Here is a 16,337-nt window from a genome sequence, read left to right as displayed (position 1 = left end):
GATCGCTCGTGGTGATCCAAAGCGGCATATAATATGGTTTCTCACAAAGGAAACAACAGAATTTGGAAATGGACCCATGAAGTCAATGCCCCAAACATCAAAAATTTCACAGAAGAGCATATATTGTTGAGACATCACATCCCTCTTGGATATGTTACCAAATTTTTGGCATGGGTGATAAGATTTACAAAACTCAGCAGCATCTCTAAAAAGAGTAGGCCACCAGAATCCACAGTCTAAGATCTTTCTAGCTGTTCGTTGAGGGCCAAAATGTCCTCCACTTTCAGATAAGTGACAGGCCTCTAAAATGGACTGGAATTCTGATTGAGGTACACAATGTCTAATTATCTGGTCTGCGCCATATCTCCATAAATATGGGTCATCCCATATATAATATTTAGACTCGCTTTTCAGCTTGTCTCTTTGATGTTTAGAAAAATGTGGAGGAAATGTGCGGCTAACTAAATAATTAGCAACAGGTGCATACCAAGGGACTACCTCAGATACTGCTTGCAGGTTGTCAAAAGGAAAATTATCATCTATAGGAGTAGAATCACCCTTAATATGTTCAAGGCAACTCAAGTGGTCTGCAACTAAATTTTGATTTCCACTCCTATCCTTGATTTCTAAATCAAATTCTTGTAACAGCAGTATCCAACGTATAAGTCTTGGTTTGGATTCCTTTTTAGCCAATAGATACTTTAGAGCTGCATGGTCCGAATACACTACTACTCTAGTACCAAGTAAATAAGCCCGGAATTTATCTAGAGCAAAAACAATAGCAAGTAGTTCTTTTTCAGTAGTAGTATAATTGGACTGGGCAGTGTCTAAAGTCTTAGACGCATAGGCAATAACAAAAGGATCCTTACCTTCATGTTGAGCCAGTGCTACTCCTACTGCATGGTTGGAAGCATCGCACATGATTTCAAATGGCTGGTTCCAATCGGGTCCTCTCACAATTGGAGCTCGAGTTAGAGCAGTCTTTAGCTTATCAAATGCTTGTTTGCAATCCTCACTGAACTCGAACTCAATGTCCTTTTGTAGTAATCTGGATAAGGGAAGTGCCACCTTACTAAAGTCCTTAATAAATCACCTGTAGAAACCTGCATGGCCAAGGAACGAACAGATTTCCCTCACAGAAGAGGGGTAAGGTAGACTAGAAATAACATTCACCTTTGCTGGGTCTACAGAAATGCCATTATTAGATACCACATGTTCTAATACAATCCCTTGCTTTACCATAAAGTGGCATTTTTTGAAATTCAGTACAAGGTTTGTATTAATACATCTATCTAATACTTTAGATAATCCATCTAAGCAAAGGTTAAAAGAATCACCATAAACGCTAAAATTGTCCATAAAAACTTCCATACAGTCCTCAATAAGATCAGAGAAAAGACTCATCATGCACCTTTGGAAAGTAGCTGGTGCATTGCACAAGCCAAAGGGCATTCTCTTATAAGCATAGGTCCCAAAAGGACATGTAAAAGTAGTCTTTTCCTGATCCTCAGGAGCTATATGAATCTGGAAATAACCTGTATAACCATCTAAAAAGCAATAATGCGATTTACCTGACAGGCAATCCAGCATTTGATCAATGAATGGAAGTGGATAGTGATCCTTACGAGTAGCTTGGTTGAGACGCCTGTAATTAATGCAGACTCTCCAAGCATTCTGAACTCTAGTTGCTATGAGCTCTCCATGCTCATTTTTCACTGTAGTGACTCCGGACTTTTGGCACCACTTGCACTGGGCTCACCCATTCACTGTCTGAAATGGGATATATGATACCGGCCTCCAATAGTGGTCACTTCCTTTTTGACAACTTCCAAGATGGTAGGATTCAATCTTCTTTGTGGTTGACGGACAGGTCTTGCTCCCTCTTCTAAAAATATTCTGTGCTCGCATATTTGAGGGTTGATTCCCACTATGTCTGCCAAACTCCACCCTATTGCCTTCTTATGCTTCCTCAACACATCAAGTAGCTGTTCTTCTTGTTGAGAAGTCAGTTCTCTTGCAATAATAACCGGAAACTTCTGCTCATCCTCAAGGTAAGCATATTTGAGATGTGGAGGGAGAGGTTTCAATTCTAACTTTTGATTATGGGCAGGCTCTGGGTTATCTGGGGCTTGTGAAAATTGTGAAGTGTCCTCGTTGTCAGTTAAGAGGGTCCCCACACTTGGACCTTGTCCAGTGTGCCTCATTAATTTTATCTTTATGGATACATAAGTCTTTTAGAAACATTGCATATTTAGGTACTTGCTGAATAACATCAAAAAGGGGAACAGTTACCTCTCCCCACACTTGGACCTTGTCCAGTGTGCCTCATTAATTTTATCTTTATGGATACATAAGTCTTTTAGAAACATTGCATATTTAGGTACTTGCTGAATAACATCAAAAAGGGGAACAGTTACCTCAACCTTTTTGAATATTTTTACCATTTTAGGATCAGGTTCCAGCTGCTTCCTAGGCTTCCTTGCAAGTTGTGGAAATGGAATGGGAGTAGTGTTTTCTGTGGTGCATGCACCTTTTTGTGCTTCTTCCTGTGGTTGAGCTATTTCTTCTTTAATTGTGTCCTGTATATCCTCTTCCTCTTTAACATCTTCGATTTCTAACACCTCTTCAGCTGATGCGTATTCTGAGCTTGGTCCTCCTGATTCCTCTCCTGCAGTGTGGTTCCGGACTCAGGGTGATGGCATTAATGCCTCCCTTGGATTGGGTATGGTTGAGAGGGGATTCTAGTGGTGCTTGAAGGTTGGTTACTGGAATTTTGTGATGAACCAAGTTGTGTCATAAAAGCTTGCAGAGTAGAGGTGAAACCATTCAGACAGGCGTTAATACTGTTCACAATGGTATTTTTCATGGCCATTTGTCTTTTCTCAAAAGCTTGTAATAATTCTTCATTAGAAGATACAGAAGAATGAGTAATTTGAGAGGTTTGCTAATTTCGCAAATTCTTTGTGGGACTAGTTGTTGGTTTTGCTGTGGTTGAGTTTGCTGAGCTTGTTGATTTAACTGCATTTGCTTAAGCAGGTTGGTCATTTCATAGATGCTTCGATTTAGAGCAGCAGTCTCTATGCCAGAAGATACTTCTGCAACGGCCCTTGAACGGCCTTGCTTCTGTCTGTGGTTCCGAGTAGATTCAGCTAAATCACTGATCAATTGCCAAGCTTCATCAGTGGTCTTGTACTTCTTCATAGACCCATTGCTGGCACTTTCCAATGTAGTCTTATCTTGGGGCCTCATACCTTGTGTGACATAGCTGAGTAGCACGATCTTGTCAATCAAGTGGTGGAGGCATGCTTCCAGAAGATTATTGAAGCGCTCCCAGTATTCAAAGAGAGTCTCATTGTCATCCTGAACAATTGTAGAGATATCCTTCCTCAGTTTATCAGTAACTTCAGATGGGAAGAATTTCTCCAAGAACTCCTTTCTGAGTGTAGTACCACTCTCTTGCTTTTCCCTCAAGAGAGAACAAAAAAGCTTTCAGCAGAATTGAAGTTTCATCAGCGCCATCACGCCTGACAGTAGAACAGGCTGCTTGGAAATCTCTCAAATGCTTGATAGGCTCTTGAGCAGGTAGGCCATGAAACTTCGGCATCAAATTTAGTAGTGCGGTCTTTATTTTAAAATCCGTAGCTACCGCTGGATGATGCGCTTGAAACGGTTGCAGTGTAAAATCAGGAGCTCCTTCCTCCTGAATGGTAATTCTTCTAGCTGCCATGTTTTTTGCACGTAAAACAATCGAATCAGTAGAATGGGGGCTGGTTTCTTCCTCAGATTCACTTTCAGATCCGCCCTCAGAGCGGACTAACCTACGCTGTTCTCGTCTTATTCGTGAAATTGTTCTTTCAATTTCAGGATCGAATATTAGCAAGCGCGGATCAGGAGGTGAAAGTGTCATTTGACAGAAGAAATACGCAGCTCATAGTAGCAAAATTAAATAAAATGCAAATAAATAAATTCTAATTAATAAAATAAGCACTCTATTGCAACTCCCCGGCAACGGCGCCAAAAATTGATGGAGATGCAGAAGCTGGTGAATTAAAAATTTATTAAAATGTTTACGTTGCAAGTATAGTTCTTAACTCACCGAAAATCTGCCTATCAATTTAGAAATATGTCACTGAAAGTTTAAATTAAAATTACTGGGAGTTTTAAGTCCCAGGTTGTCTCCCAACGAGTTGTAGAAAAGTGTGCTGTTTTATTAATCAGATATTCCAAAAGAGTTGAGCTAAGTAAATTGGGAATTAAATTGAGGAATTTTAAATAATAAAAATAAAGGCCTTGACTGGAAATGATTGGTTAGAATCTCTATCATTAATGGTGTGATTGTAAGATTAATTTATAATTAATAGTGTTCCGTTTGGTTATCCCTTATAGGTAAGAGAAAGTCAACAAGTGGAAATGCCAGATCTGTTCACAAGTTGCAATCCACTTAGTTCAAAGGGATTGGCGTCGGTGACAGGATAGCAATCCAACATTCAACCCAATTACAAATTTTTCTTCCAATCCTTCCAACTCAAGAGTTCCTTTTAATCAACTCCCCATCAAGTAATGAAACTACTCACTCATTGTAAATAAAAAATTCATGGCATATGAAAGGAAATTAAAAGAAGACATGATTATTGGAATGGAAATTAAATTAAAAAGAAATAATCCTTGCATTAATTAATCATAAAAATATCTGAATGACAAAATTGAACATAACAAAGAACATGGAAGAATAAAACCAAGTGAAGAGAACAAACTGGAATGATGAAGTCTTGATGAGGAAATAACTCTTCTCAATGTTCCAATGCTAAGATCAATTGAAAATTAGAATTCTAAAAACTAGAGAGAAAAACCTAAGAGAGTGAAAAAACTCGATCTAAAACTACTCAATGAATTGTCTCTTGTTTCTGCATATTCTCTGACTCTAGTCTGCTGTTCCGGGCCGAAAACTGGGCCAAAAACTGGGCCAAAGTCGCTGGTTTTAGATTCTGCAGTTTATGCAGATCACGCATGTCACGCGATCGCATTGTCCATGCGGACGCGTCGCTGGCGCTTTTACTCTTCACGCGTTCGCGTCGTCCACGCTACCGCGTTGCTTGTGCTTTTCAATCCGCGCGGCCGCGCAAGCCATGCGGCCGCATCACGGCGATTTGCGCTCCTTCGCGTGGTTGCGTGAGCCATGCGACCGCGTCACTTTTCGCTGGTTATCTCCTCAAATTCTTGTGTTCTTTCCATTTTTGCTAGCTTCCTCTCCAATCTCCGTCTCATTCATGCCCTATGAAGCCTGAAATACTCGACATACAGATTACGGCATCGAATGGAATAAAGGAGAATTGAAATTAAATAATTAAAGTCTCTAGGAAGCAATTTTCAAACATGTAATAAAATCAGGAAGGAAATCTAAATGCATGCTAAATTGATGAATAAGTGGGTAAGGATCACGACAAAACCACACAATTAAACACAATATAAACTATAAATTAGTGGTTTATCAACACCAACACAATTGAAGGGTGAATATAGGACTCCAAGTTTGGTGTTCCACCAAAAATTCCAACTGAAGAGTGCATTGCAACCCTTCAGTAATAAAGCATTGCTCTAGCAACTAGAGAACTCACTTGACAGAGGTCTAACCTCTAATGCATAGTTGTCTTTCTAGCCTATACTCGTTTCTTAATAAAAAGCACACAAGGTTTCTACATGTATTCAATATGCTGAATTAAGCAAAGAACTAAGTTTGGTGTTCACACACCGAATTAAGTTTAGAAATGCACAAGCACACATGCATGCTAACTCTTTTCCAAGTGCTTGGGGAACAAGCAACTTCCAATAATGTTACAGGAATTCAATTAATCTTAGGGAATGATCATACCTCATCATCCAAGGAAACAGACAAGGATGCAAATGCTAGGATGAGAATACCAAGGAAGACATCATGAGGTTGTATCGAACTATCTCGAAATGCAAAAATTTAATTGAAAATTGATTGAAAGAAATTTTTGTATTCTGCTTGTTCCTCTCTATTCACATCCAAGTGTGCTAGTCTATTGCCCTTCCTGCACTTCCACCTTTCTTACGTGTATGCTTGTCCTTTAAGTTAATCAAAAAGAAAATGTTATGATAAGAACAAGAGTGGAGTTATTTTGTGAAGTGAATCCTGAATGTTTGTAGTAGGGTGATTAGTTAGCTAAGTTGGTTCACCAACAAGGAAAGAAGGCAACTAAATAATAAGATCCCAATAAGAAAAGAGAAAGAGCAATAAAAGTGAAAAGGAAAGAAACACAATAAGAAACAATGCTAGGCACCAAGGGTTTTAAGATTGAGGCATGTGTCTGTAGTGTTCATGTGCAAGGGATATGCTTGGATGAATAAGCTCTACGAATAGACTAAGTGTTAAGGAGTGGGCGTGCGCACAAGACTGTGCGTGCGCACAGATGGCGAAAAATAGGGGAAGTGTACTGAAGAACTGAAGATTGATGGTTTAGAGGTTATAGTAATCTCTCGTTGTAAGTATAGTTACTAAACCAAGCAATCAACCTTTCTTACAAACATTTTGGTTGTCACAAGTAACAAACCCCTAAATAAATTGATAACCGAAGTATTTAAACCTCGGGTCGTCTTCTCAAGAAATTGCACGGAGGTACGACTTATTATTGGCTATGAAAAAGGTAAAATTTTGAATTTTTGAAAGTAAGAAATCAGTATGTTAAATGATAAGAAAAATAAAATAGTAATAATAAAATAAACACTTGGCAAGGTATAAGAACTAGAAGTCCTATCCTTATCAATTGTGGTGAGAATTGAATTTTAATCCACTTTGTTAACCTCTAACTATGAAGGTAATTCAAGTGGATTAATTAGCTTAATCCACAGGTCCTAGTCAATTCCTATGGAAAGACTAGAGTTATTGGAGCAACTCCCAATTTCAACTACTGCTTTATTTGACAGCTTTAGCGTTAGCAATTACTTAACCCAAGCCAAAAGGGGGAAATATCTTAATTAAATTAAAAGCATTCATAAATAAAACAATCATAAACTGAAATACCTCAAATAACATTAATTAAGAAAATTATATGTAACATGGAAGAGTTCATAAATTAAATTAGAGAAATAAATAGAAGAAACATTGAACCTGTGATTGTAGAAGATGAAATCTTAATTCTAATCCTAATCCTAAGAGAGAGGAGAGAACCTCTCTCTCTAAAAACTACATCTAAAACCTAAAATTGAATTATCAAAGCCTAATCTGAAGTGTCTCCTTCATTCCTCCACTTTGCAGCCTTTAATCTGTGTTTTCTGGGCTTGAAACTGGGCCGGAAATAGCCCAGGATTCGCTGTTTGCGAATTCTGCCACGCTGATTTTCGCAGATGCGATGCGTCCGCGTGGATGACGCGTCCGCGTCACCTATCTGTACGGCCACTATGACAAATTATATATCAAATCGAAGCCCCGGATATTAGCTTTCCAACGCAAGTAGAACCGCATCATTTGGACTTCTGTAGCTCAAGTTATGGCCGTTTTAGTGCGAGAGGGTCAGGCTGACAGCTTTGCAGTTTCTTCAACTTCTAGTATTCCTTCCACTTTTGCATGCTTCCTTTCCATCCTCTAAGCCATTCTTGCCCTATAATCCCTGAAATCACTTAACACACATATCAAGGCATCTAATGGTAATAAGAGAGGATTAAATAAAAGAAAATAAAAGTCAGAGAAGCATGTTTTCAATCATAGCACATAATCAGGAAGGAAAATATAAAGCATGCAAATCATATGAATAAGTGGGTAAAGAGTTGATAAAAACCACTTAATTGAGCACAAGATAAACCATAAAATAGTGGTTATCAACCTCCCCACACTTAAACATTAGCATGTCCTCATGCTAAGCTCAAGAGAAGCTATAAAGAAGTGAAGAGGAATGATAGAGAGTATGCAATGGAACCTATCTATGCGAATGCAACTACATGCTAAATATTTCTACCTACTTGGTTAAAAGTAAATAAGTTCTTCAAGACAAATATGAATCAAATTCCACTAATTCAAATTACACAATAAAAGACAAGTAAACTTGTAAGAAGATAGCTCATGAAAGCAGGGAACATAGATTTAAGCACTGAACCCTTACTGGTAGTGTATATCACTCTAACTCTCACGTGTCTAGGGTCAATCACTCTACTCTTCCCTAGTCATGCTTTCTAAACATTGTTCTTCATCTAACCAATCAAAAAATATTTAATGTACTAATGAAAATATCATGAGGTCTTTTCAAGGTTGTAATGGGGCCAAGGCAAGGGTGAGGATGTATATATAAGGCTAAGTGAGCTAACAAAGTGAATCCTTGATTAGTCTAAGATCTCACCTAACATACATACCTTCTATAATTTCAAAGTTCTTTACCTAGCTACCCAAATTTTTCCACTTTTGTATTACATGCTCATGCACCAAATTTATTTTTGAATTTTGTCCCATGTGCATTGATTCTTTTTATTTTGCTTTTGGGGTATTATTTTTTTTTTGTATCCCCTAATTCAATCACTTAATAATAATTTTTTTTATCAATGTACATGGTAATTTATTTTTATTTTGATTTCATATGAGCATGCTTCCCAAACCTTGAAATATCTTATTCAGTTTAATTTCCTACTTTTTTTTTTATCATCCCATGTTCCCACAAAATTCTCCACACTTAAATTTTACACAATATTTATCTTAAGCTAACCAAGGATTCAACTTGGGATTTTTAATTTGTTTTTCTGCTTAAGGCTAGTAATGTGGTTTATAGAATAAGAGGGGATTAAAAAGCTCAAGGGGGCTAACAAGGGTGATGCAAAAGGTAGGCTAATTTGGGATAAGTGAGGAAAATTTCAAATGATAGCCTCAATCATATGCAAGCATGTAAATAAACTAAATAATGGATATATAGATTGGAACAAAATCTAGATTGCAGCTATAGAGAAAGAAACACACAAGAATAAAATATTATGGTTAAATAATGTAACCATACATTAAGCTCAAACCTTACAGGTTGTGTGTTCTAGCTTTTACCTATGTTCCAAGTAAAACTTCAAAACAAGTTTTTCAAAAAGTTTAATTCAAATTAGTGAAATGTTATAAAAATTTTCTTGAAAAAGAAAATATTACTTCAGCCAAGTAGTGACTAAATGCATAAAATCAAACAAACATGCAATCAATCATGCAAATGCAACAATGAACAAGGAAAATAAACCATTGGTGTTGAGATAGAAGAGTAACTAACCCATGGAGATCGGTATCGACCTCCCCACACTTAAAGATTGCACCGTCCTCGGTGCATGCTGAGATGTGCAAGTGGACGGGTTTCTCCAACTGACGCTTTTCTCCAAAGATTGTGCAAATGGACTTGTTTGTCTCCCCTTTTAGAAGTTCTCTTTTTCCCTTCCTCGGTGGCCATCCTGAAAGAAGAGGAAAAAGAAGAAAAAGTAACCCAGAAATAAAGATAAGAAAATAAATAAAGTATGGGTGTTTATGCCAGATAATAAGGGTCTCAATTACATGGTAGCTACAACATGCAAGTGAGAAAAATAATAGAAGCCATGGCATGACAGTGGTGCAAGATTTGAAACATAGGGGAGGAGAGTGTGGGTAATGAAAGACAATATAAGCTCATGTCAATGCAAAAAGGAATACAAATATCAGAAAAGAATAGCATTAATTTAAATAATATTACCCAATAGTGCAAACAAGTCACTAAGCACCAGATAATACCAGAAAAGTTATAACAGTTGAATAAGAAAATTTAACACCAATGAAAAAATAATAAAGTTAGAAAAGAAAATAAAAATATGCACAAAATTAAAATGTAATGAATGAAAGTATGCAAATAAATTAAATAAAATAAAATAAAAGTGAAAAAGGATGAGAAGAAGAAAATAAGAAAAGGACGAACAAAGAATAAGAAAAGATAGAAAAATTAGGATTAGAGAAGAAAAGATAAGAAAATTGGCACTAAAATGGATAGGTTGTGCGACGCTGGCAACGCGATCGCGTGGGTGACGCGGTCGCGTGGATAGCACTTCTATAAAGTGACACGGACGCGTAGGTCATGCATTCGCGTGAAGTAATTCGTGCCTTTAGCGCAAGTGCAGCCTCGTGATCGCGCAACTCTCTGTTTTAAATGCAGTTTGCCAAAAATCTGGGTGACACGGTCGCGTGGTTGGCGCGATCGCGTGAATGGCCTTATTTCCAATATGACGTGGTCGCGTGGGGCACGCGTTCGCGTGGGAGGGCTTGGGCTTCCAGCACGAGTCCAGCCCAATTCCAGCTCAACTTTCGGCCATATACCCTTTTTACGTCGATTTACAGGGCCACGCAGTCGCGTGGATGACGCAGACGCGTGGGAGGCTTATTTTCCATATGACGCGGCGCGTGGGTGACGCGGACGCGTGGGCATGTTTGTGCCTAAAGCGCGCCTCCAGCCACGCTTTCGCGTGACTCTCTGTTCACTTTCTTTTCTTCACATCGCACTAGTGACGCGGACGCGTCAGCAACGCTGCCGCGTCGCGTGCATGGTTTTTTTTTTATGCAAAATGCAGAATGTAATGCTTAATGTGAATACTATGTATGATTCCAGGTTCAATAAAATAAAAGAAAATTCAAAAACAAACAAAACTAAATAAAATTAAAATTGAAAAAGGAACGATCATACCATGGTGGGTTGTCTCCCACCTAGCACTTTTAGTTAAAGTCCTTAAGTTGGACATTTGGTGAGCTCCCTATTATGGTGGCTTGTGCTTGAAATCATCTAGGAATCTCCACCAATGTTTGTGATTCCAGTAACCTCTGGGGTCCCAAACTAGGCGTAGAAAGCCTTTAAGTAAGTTAAAGCAAGTGACAAGGCCCCAAAAGTGGTGATTGATAGAATGGATTCCTGGGTCCCAGACCTTGCCTTTGCACCCGTCTTTTGGTTGAGCAATATTGTTCCATCCGGGTGACAAGCAGTCTGAATTCTCACGTAAGCGGCCAAACTACTTCCTAGACCCATTCAGTTGAGCTTTATACTAACCTTTGCATTTAAACTTTGAGCACACAACCATGTTGAACCTTGCTTGACAATTCTTACCACTGACCATCCGTCTCCAGTAGCCCATATTCAAGTGGCGTTAGAAAGCTAAGGGATATGAATTTTACCCACTTGAATGTTGTGAAGGATGATGGCAACTTAGGGGGAGGGGTCTCCAATAACTTTGGCAAGGTGATTTCAAGCTCCACTCCCTTGTGCTCTTTGACAACTTCCACCTCTTTGCAAACTTCTATGATTTCAACCTCTTCCACTTGGTAGCTTTCTTCTAATTCAAACTCTTCTTTATTACTTACCAAGGGAATGGAAGGTTGTGCTTCTTCTTCTTTAATTTCCATATCTTGATCAACCTCTTCTAAGTCTTCAACTATGATATGCCTTGGAGGTTGTACACCCTCATCAGCATCAATTTCAATCGCCTTGGAAGGAAGCTTTATGTCTTGACATTCCCGTGGAGGTTCAACATCTCCTAAGTCTTCAACCACTTCTTCTTCTTCAATAATTTCGGCTTCCTCCACTTGTTCCAGTACAAATTTATGCTCTTTACTGTCCACCGGAGTTTCTAATGTCTCCTTCATGCTACGTTCTTCATTAGATTGTCCACATGAAGCCATGGGGGTTCCTTGAGTGTCCGAACGTCGGGAAGCCAATTGATTTATTGCTTGATTCAATTGATGAAGGGTTGCCTGAAATTAATCCACTGTTTCCTTGAGACGATCCATTGATTCTTGTTCCGCTTGGGTATTATAAGTAGGACCATAAGGCTCTTGGATTGATGGATATGGATATGGTGCATATGGAGGTGGTGGTTCTTGGAAGTAATTGGGTTGGAATTGTTGTGGTTCTATATATGGTTCATATGGTTCATAAGATGGTTGGTATGGTGGATGAGGGTTAGGGTCATATGGAGGTGAATGGTGAAAAAATGGGCTTGTGAGTATGGTGGTCCAAAGCTATGTTGAGGAGGGGGTTCATAGGCATATGGTGGTGGTTGTTGATAATCAAAAGAGTGCTCACCATAGCCATTGCCTTGATATGCATCACAGAATGGGTGTTGATAGTCCATTGGAGGTGATTGTTGCCATGAGGGTTGATCAAATCCTTGTGGCTCCTCCCATCTTTGATACTTCCAACCTTGATGCACGTTGTCATTATAATCTCCTCTTCCTGCAACATAATTGTAACCAGACTCATAGCCAAAGGGGTGAGAGTTCATAGTAGTAAGAGAAAATAAAAACAAAAACTAACAAAAAGAAAATATTTAAAAAAAATATGATTTTTGAAAAAAAAAAGATAAGATAAGATTTCGAAAAAGATTTAATTTTTGAAAAAAAAATAGATAAGATAATATTTTGATTAAGATATGATATTTTTTTTGAAAAAGATTTGAGTTTTGAAATTTAAAACTAAGATAAGATAAGATAAAAAATTTTAAAATAAAAATCTGAAATTTTTTTTTGAAAAATATTTACAATAACCAATAATAAGGCACACGTTTGCAATTCCCCGGCAACGGCGCCATTTTGAAGAACTGAAGATTGATGGTTTAGAGGTTATAGTAAACTCTCGTTGTAAGTATAGTTACTAAACCAAGCAATCAACCTTTCTTACAAATGTTTTGGTTGTCACAAGTAACAAACCCCAAAATAAATTGATAACTGAAGTATTTAAACCTCGGGTCGTCTTCTCAAGGAATTGTAGGGAGGTACGACTTATTATTGGCTATGAAAAAGGTAAAATTTTGAATTTTTGAAAGTAAGAAATCAGTATGTTAAATGATAAGAAAAATAAAATAGTAATAATAAAATAAACACTTGGCAAGGTATAAGAACTGGAAGTCTTATCCTTATCAATTGTGGTGAGAATTGAATTTTAATCCCACTTTGTTAACCTTTAACTATGAAGTTAATTCAAGTGGATTAATTAGCTTAATCCTCAGGTCCTAGTCAATTCCTATGGAAAGACTAGAGTTATTGGAGCAACTCCCAATTTCAACCACTACTTTATTTTACAGCTTTAGTGTTACCAATTACTTAACCCAAGCCAAAAGGGGGAAATATCTTAATTAAATTAAAAGCATTCATAAATAAAACAATCATAAACTGAAATACCTCAAATAACATTAATTAAGAAAATTATATGTAACATGGAAGAGTTCATAAATTAAATTAGAGAAATAAATAGAAGAAACATTGAACCTGTGATTGCAGAAGATGAAATCCTAATTCTAATCCTAATCCTAACAGAGAGGAGAGAACCTCTCTCTCTAAAAACTACATCTAAAACCTAAAATTGAATTATGAAAGCCTAACCTGAAGTGTCTCCTTCATTCCTCCACTTTGCAGCCTTTAATCTATGTTTTCTGGGCTTGAAACTGGGCCGGAAATAGCCCAGGATTCGCTGTTTGCGAATTCTGCCACGCTGATTTTCGCAGATGCGACGCGTCCGCGTGGATGACACGTTTGCGTCGTGTATCTATACGGCCACTATGGCAAATTATATATCAAATCGAAGCCCCATACGTTAGCTTTCCAACGCAAGTGAAATGGCATCATTTGGACCTCTGTAGCTCAAGTTATGGTCGTTTTAGTGCGAGAGGGTCAGGCTGACAGCTTTGCAGTTTCTTCAACTTCTTGTATTCTTTCCACTTTTGCATGCTTCCTTTCCATCCTCTAAGTCATTCTTGCCCTGTAATCCCTGACATTATTTAACACACATATCAAGGCATCTAATGGTAATAAGAGAGGATTAAATAAAAAAAATAAAAGCCAAAGAAGCATATTTTCAATCATAGCACAGAATCAGGAAGGAAAATATAAAACATGCAAATCATATGAATAAGTGGGTAAAGAGTTGATAAAAACCACTCAATTGAGCACACGATAAACCATAAAATAGTGGTTTATCATGTGCGCACGCACAAGTGCATGCGTACGCACAGGACTCTGTTTCTGCAAAATTTTTAGTGCCTTTAAGGCACTAAACAAGACATCCGAAACAGGTTTTCAAGCCCCAAAACAAGTCAAAGTTCCAAAAACACATTATTCCACAAAGATTACCTAACTAACACCAAAATGCAACTAACTAACTAAGTAATATAACCAATTATTCAAGAATTAAAAACTAAAAGAGGGAAGGGTTAGATAGATATTACCATGGTAGGGTGTCTCCCACCTAGCACTTTGTTTTAGAGTCCTCAAGTTGGACCTTTTGAGTGAAGCTTGTGTTATGGTGGCTTGTGCTTCCACTCCTCCTTGAATCTCCAAGGAAAGGTCAAATTAATGGCAAAATTGGGTGGCAATTCCAAACTAGCCTTGAGAATCCATAAGTGTTGAGTCTTGAATCCAATGCCCGGATCCCAAACTCTAGTCTCTTGTTCATCTTCTTGTTGATCTTCATTAGATGAACATTGTCTTGAATCACCATTGACACACTTGTGCACTCCCCGGAATCCACTCCGTTGGCTCTTACACCATAGTTGAGGTTCAAATGTTGAATTGGCTTCTTTGATGTAACTTTTATTTCCTTCCAATTAACATTCTTCTCTCCACCATCTAACACTCCAAGAAGGGTTTGAAGTTGATGATCCATCTCCAAGATGGCATATTGATGTGGGCCTAGGAAGCTTGTGGGCAAAATTTTCACCAACTCAATTTGCTCTTGTACATGCACCTTCACATCTTGGTAGCTAAAGTCTTCCTCAACCTCCTTTAAATCTTCCTCATCATTACTCAAGTAAAAAATTGGAGGTTGTGTGAAGTCCACATCAACATCTCCTTCAAGTGCCTCTTATACTTCATGTTGCAAACTCTCATCTTCTACTTGACTTTGCAATTCTTCGTTCACTCCACACCTTGCACTTGAGCTTGGTTCTTCACATTCAACTATTAGAGCCTCTTGATTGTGGCATGAATGCAATGAAGCTAACCTATCCAAGGTTTCCACTAAGGTAGACTTGACTTGCTCTTGCTTCTTCCGGAACTCTTGTTGCTCTTGAATAAGCACCTGGAGTGCTCCTTGTATAGCTTGATCCATATACGAAGATGAAACTTGGGATGATGAAGGTTGACACTCAAACTCATAAAGATGAGGGTCTTGGTTTTGTATGTAGTGAGGTGATGGTGTGTAGAATTGGTGACTAGAAAGGTAAATATTTGGGTTCCATTGTGGTAATGGTGTGAAAAAATCATAAAGAATAACTATAAACAAAACTTAGTAACAAAAGCAAGCAAACAACCAAAAAGTGCTATTTACACTATTAACATATTCACAACAACCAATAGATAGCATTCAATTGCATCCCCGGCAACGGCGCCAAAAACTTGATGCATGGCCTAAAGCAGTTTAGAAAATTTTATCTCAAAATAAGATTGGCGTTGCAAGTATAGTCCCAACCCGACAATCGGCCAACATCAAAGTTTATATTTATTTTCAAATTCAAATTATAAACCGAGAATAATTAAACCTCCTGTCGTTCTCCCTAGGATGTAATTGATGTGTTACACTTTTGGTTGTGAGGAAAAAGGGATTTCGAAATCAATGAACGAAAGATTAAAAGAACTAAGAAATAAAAGAACTAAGAAATGATCAAAATTGTAATCGATGCAAGTAAAAGGAATATGAGATCAAAACTTAGTGAAAATGCTAGAAATGCATAAAGAGTCTTGACTTGGGAATGAGAATCCAAAAATTCTATCATCGTCCTAACCACAACTATGATAATTATGATGAGTCAATTTCGCGTAGTTGATACGGGATTTATAACCAACAAACTAATCTTCAAGTGCACCGAGTCGTACCAAGTAATACCTCAAGTGAGTGAGGGTTGATCCCACGAGGATTGATGGATCAAGCAACAATGGTTGGTTAAACCACTTAGTTAGGCAAATAGAAACGAGTGTTGGATGTTCAAAGAGCATTAAACTGTAAATTAAGAGTTTGAAGACAGCACGTGAATAAGTTGGGAATAAAATATGGGAAAAAATAGTTAAGGCTTCAGAGTTATCTATTCTCTGGATTGACTTTTCTTACTAACTATTTTAATCATGCAAGATTTATTTCATGGCAAACTATATGTGACTAGATCCAAATTCCTTAGACCTTCCTAGTCTCCTCTAAAATTCATTAACTGCCAATTCCTTGGTCAATTAATTCCAATTAAAGGGTGATGATCAAATTCCAGTTTATATGTCACGAGAATCCTAATTATCCAGATATAAGGGGATTATATGTCACGTATCCTGTTAAATACAAACAATTAGAAATTCAGAAGAATATGTTTTCAAGCTG

At 37.8% G+C, this 16,337-nt stretch overlaps 1 non-coding gene across 1 annotated transcript; it reads left to right on the top strand.

Annotated features, from left to right (window-relative positions):
• Window positions 1–3,285: 3,285 nt before the first annotated feature.
• On the top strand, window positions 3,286–3,393 carry LOC130953027 (small nucleolar RNA R71). Its single transcript, XR_009075201.1, has one exon. It is a non-coding gene; the product is annotated as a small nucleolar RNA R71 (small nucleolar RNA).
• The last annotated feature ends 12,944 nt before the right edge of the window (window positions 3,394–16,337 follow it).

The sequence above is a fragment of the Arachis stenosperma genome, chromosome 9 (genome assembly GCF_014773155.1).
Source record: "Arachis stenosperma cultivar V10309 chromosome 9, arast.V10309.gnm1.PFL2, whole genome shotgun sequence".
NCBI lineage: Eukaryota > Viridiplantae > Streptophyta > Magnoliopsida > Fabales > Fabaceae > Arachis > Arachis stenosperma.
This window is presented reverse-complemented; position numbering and strand designations above follow the sequence as displayed.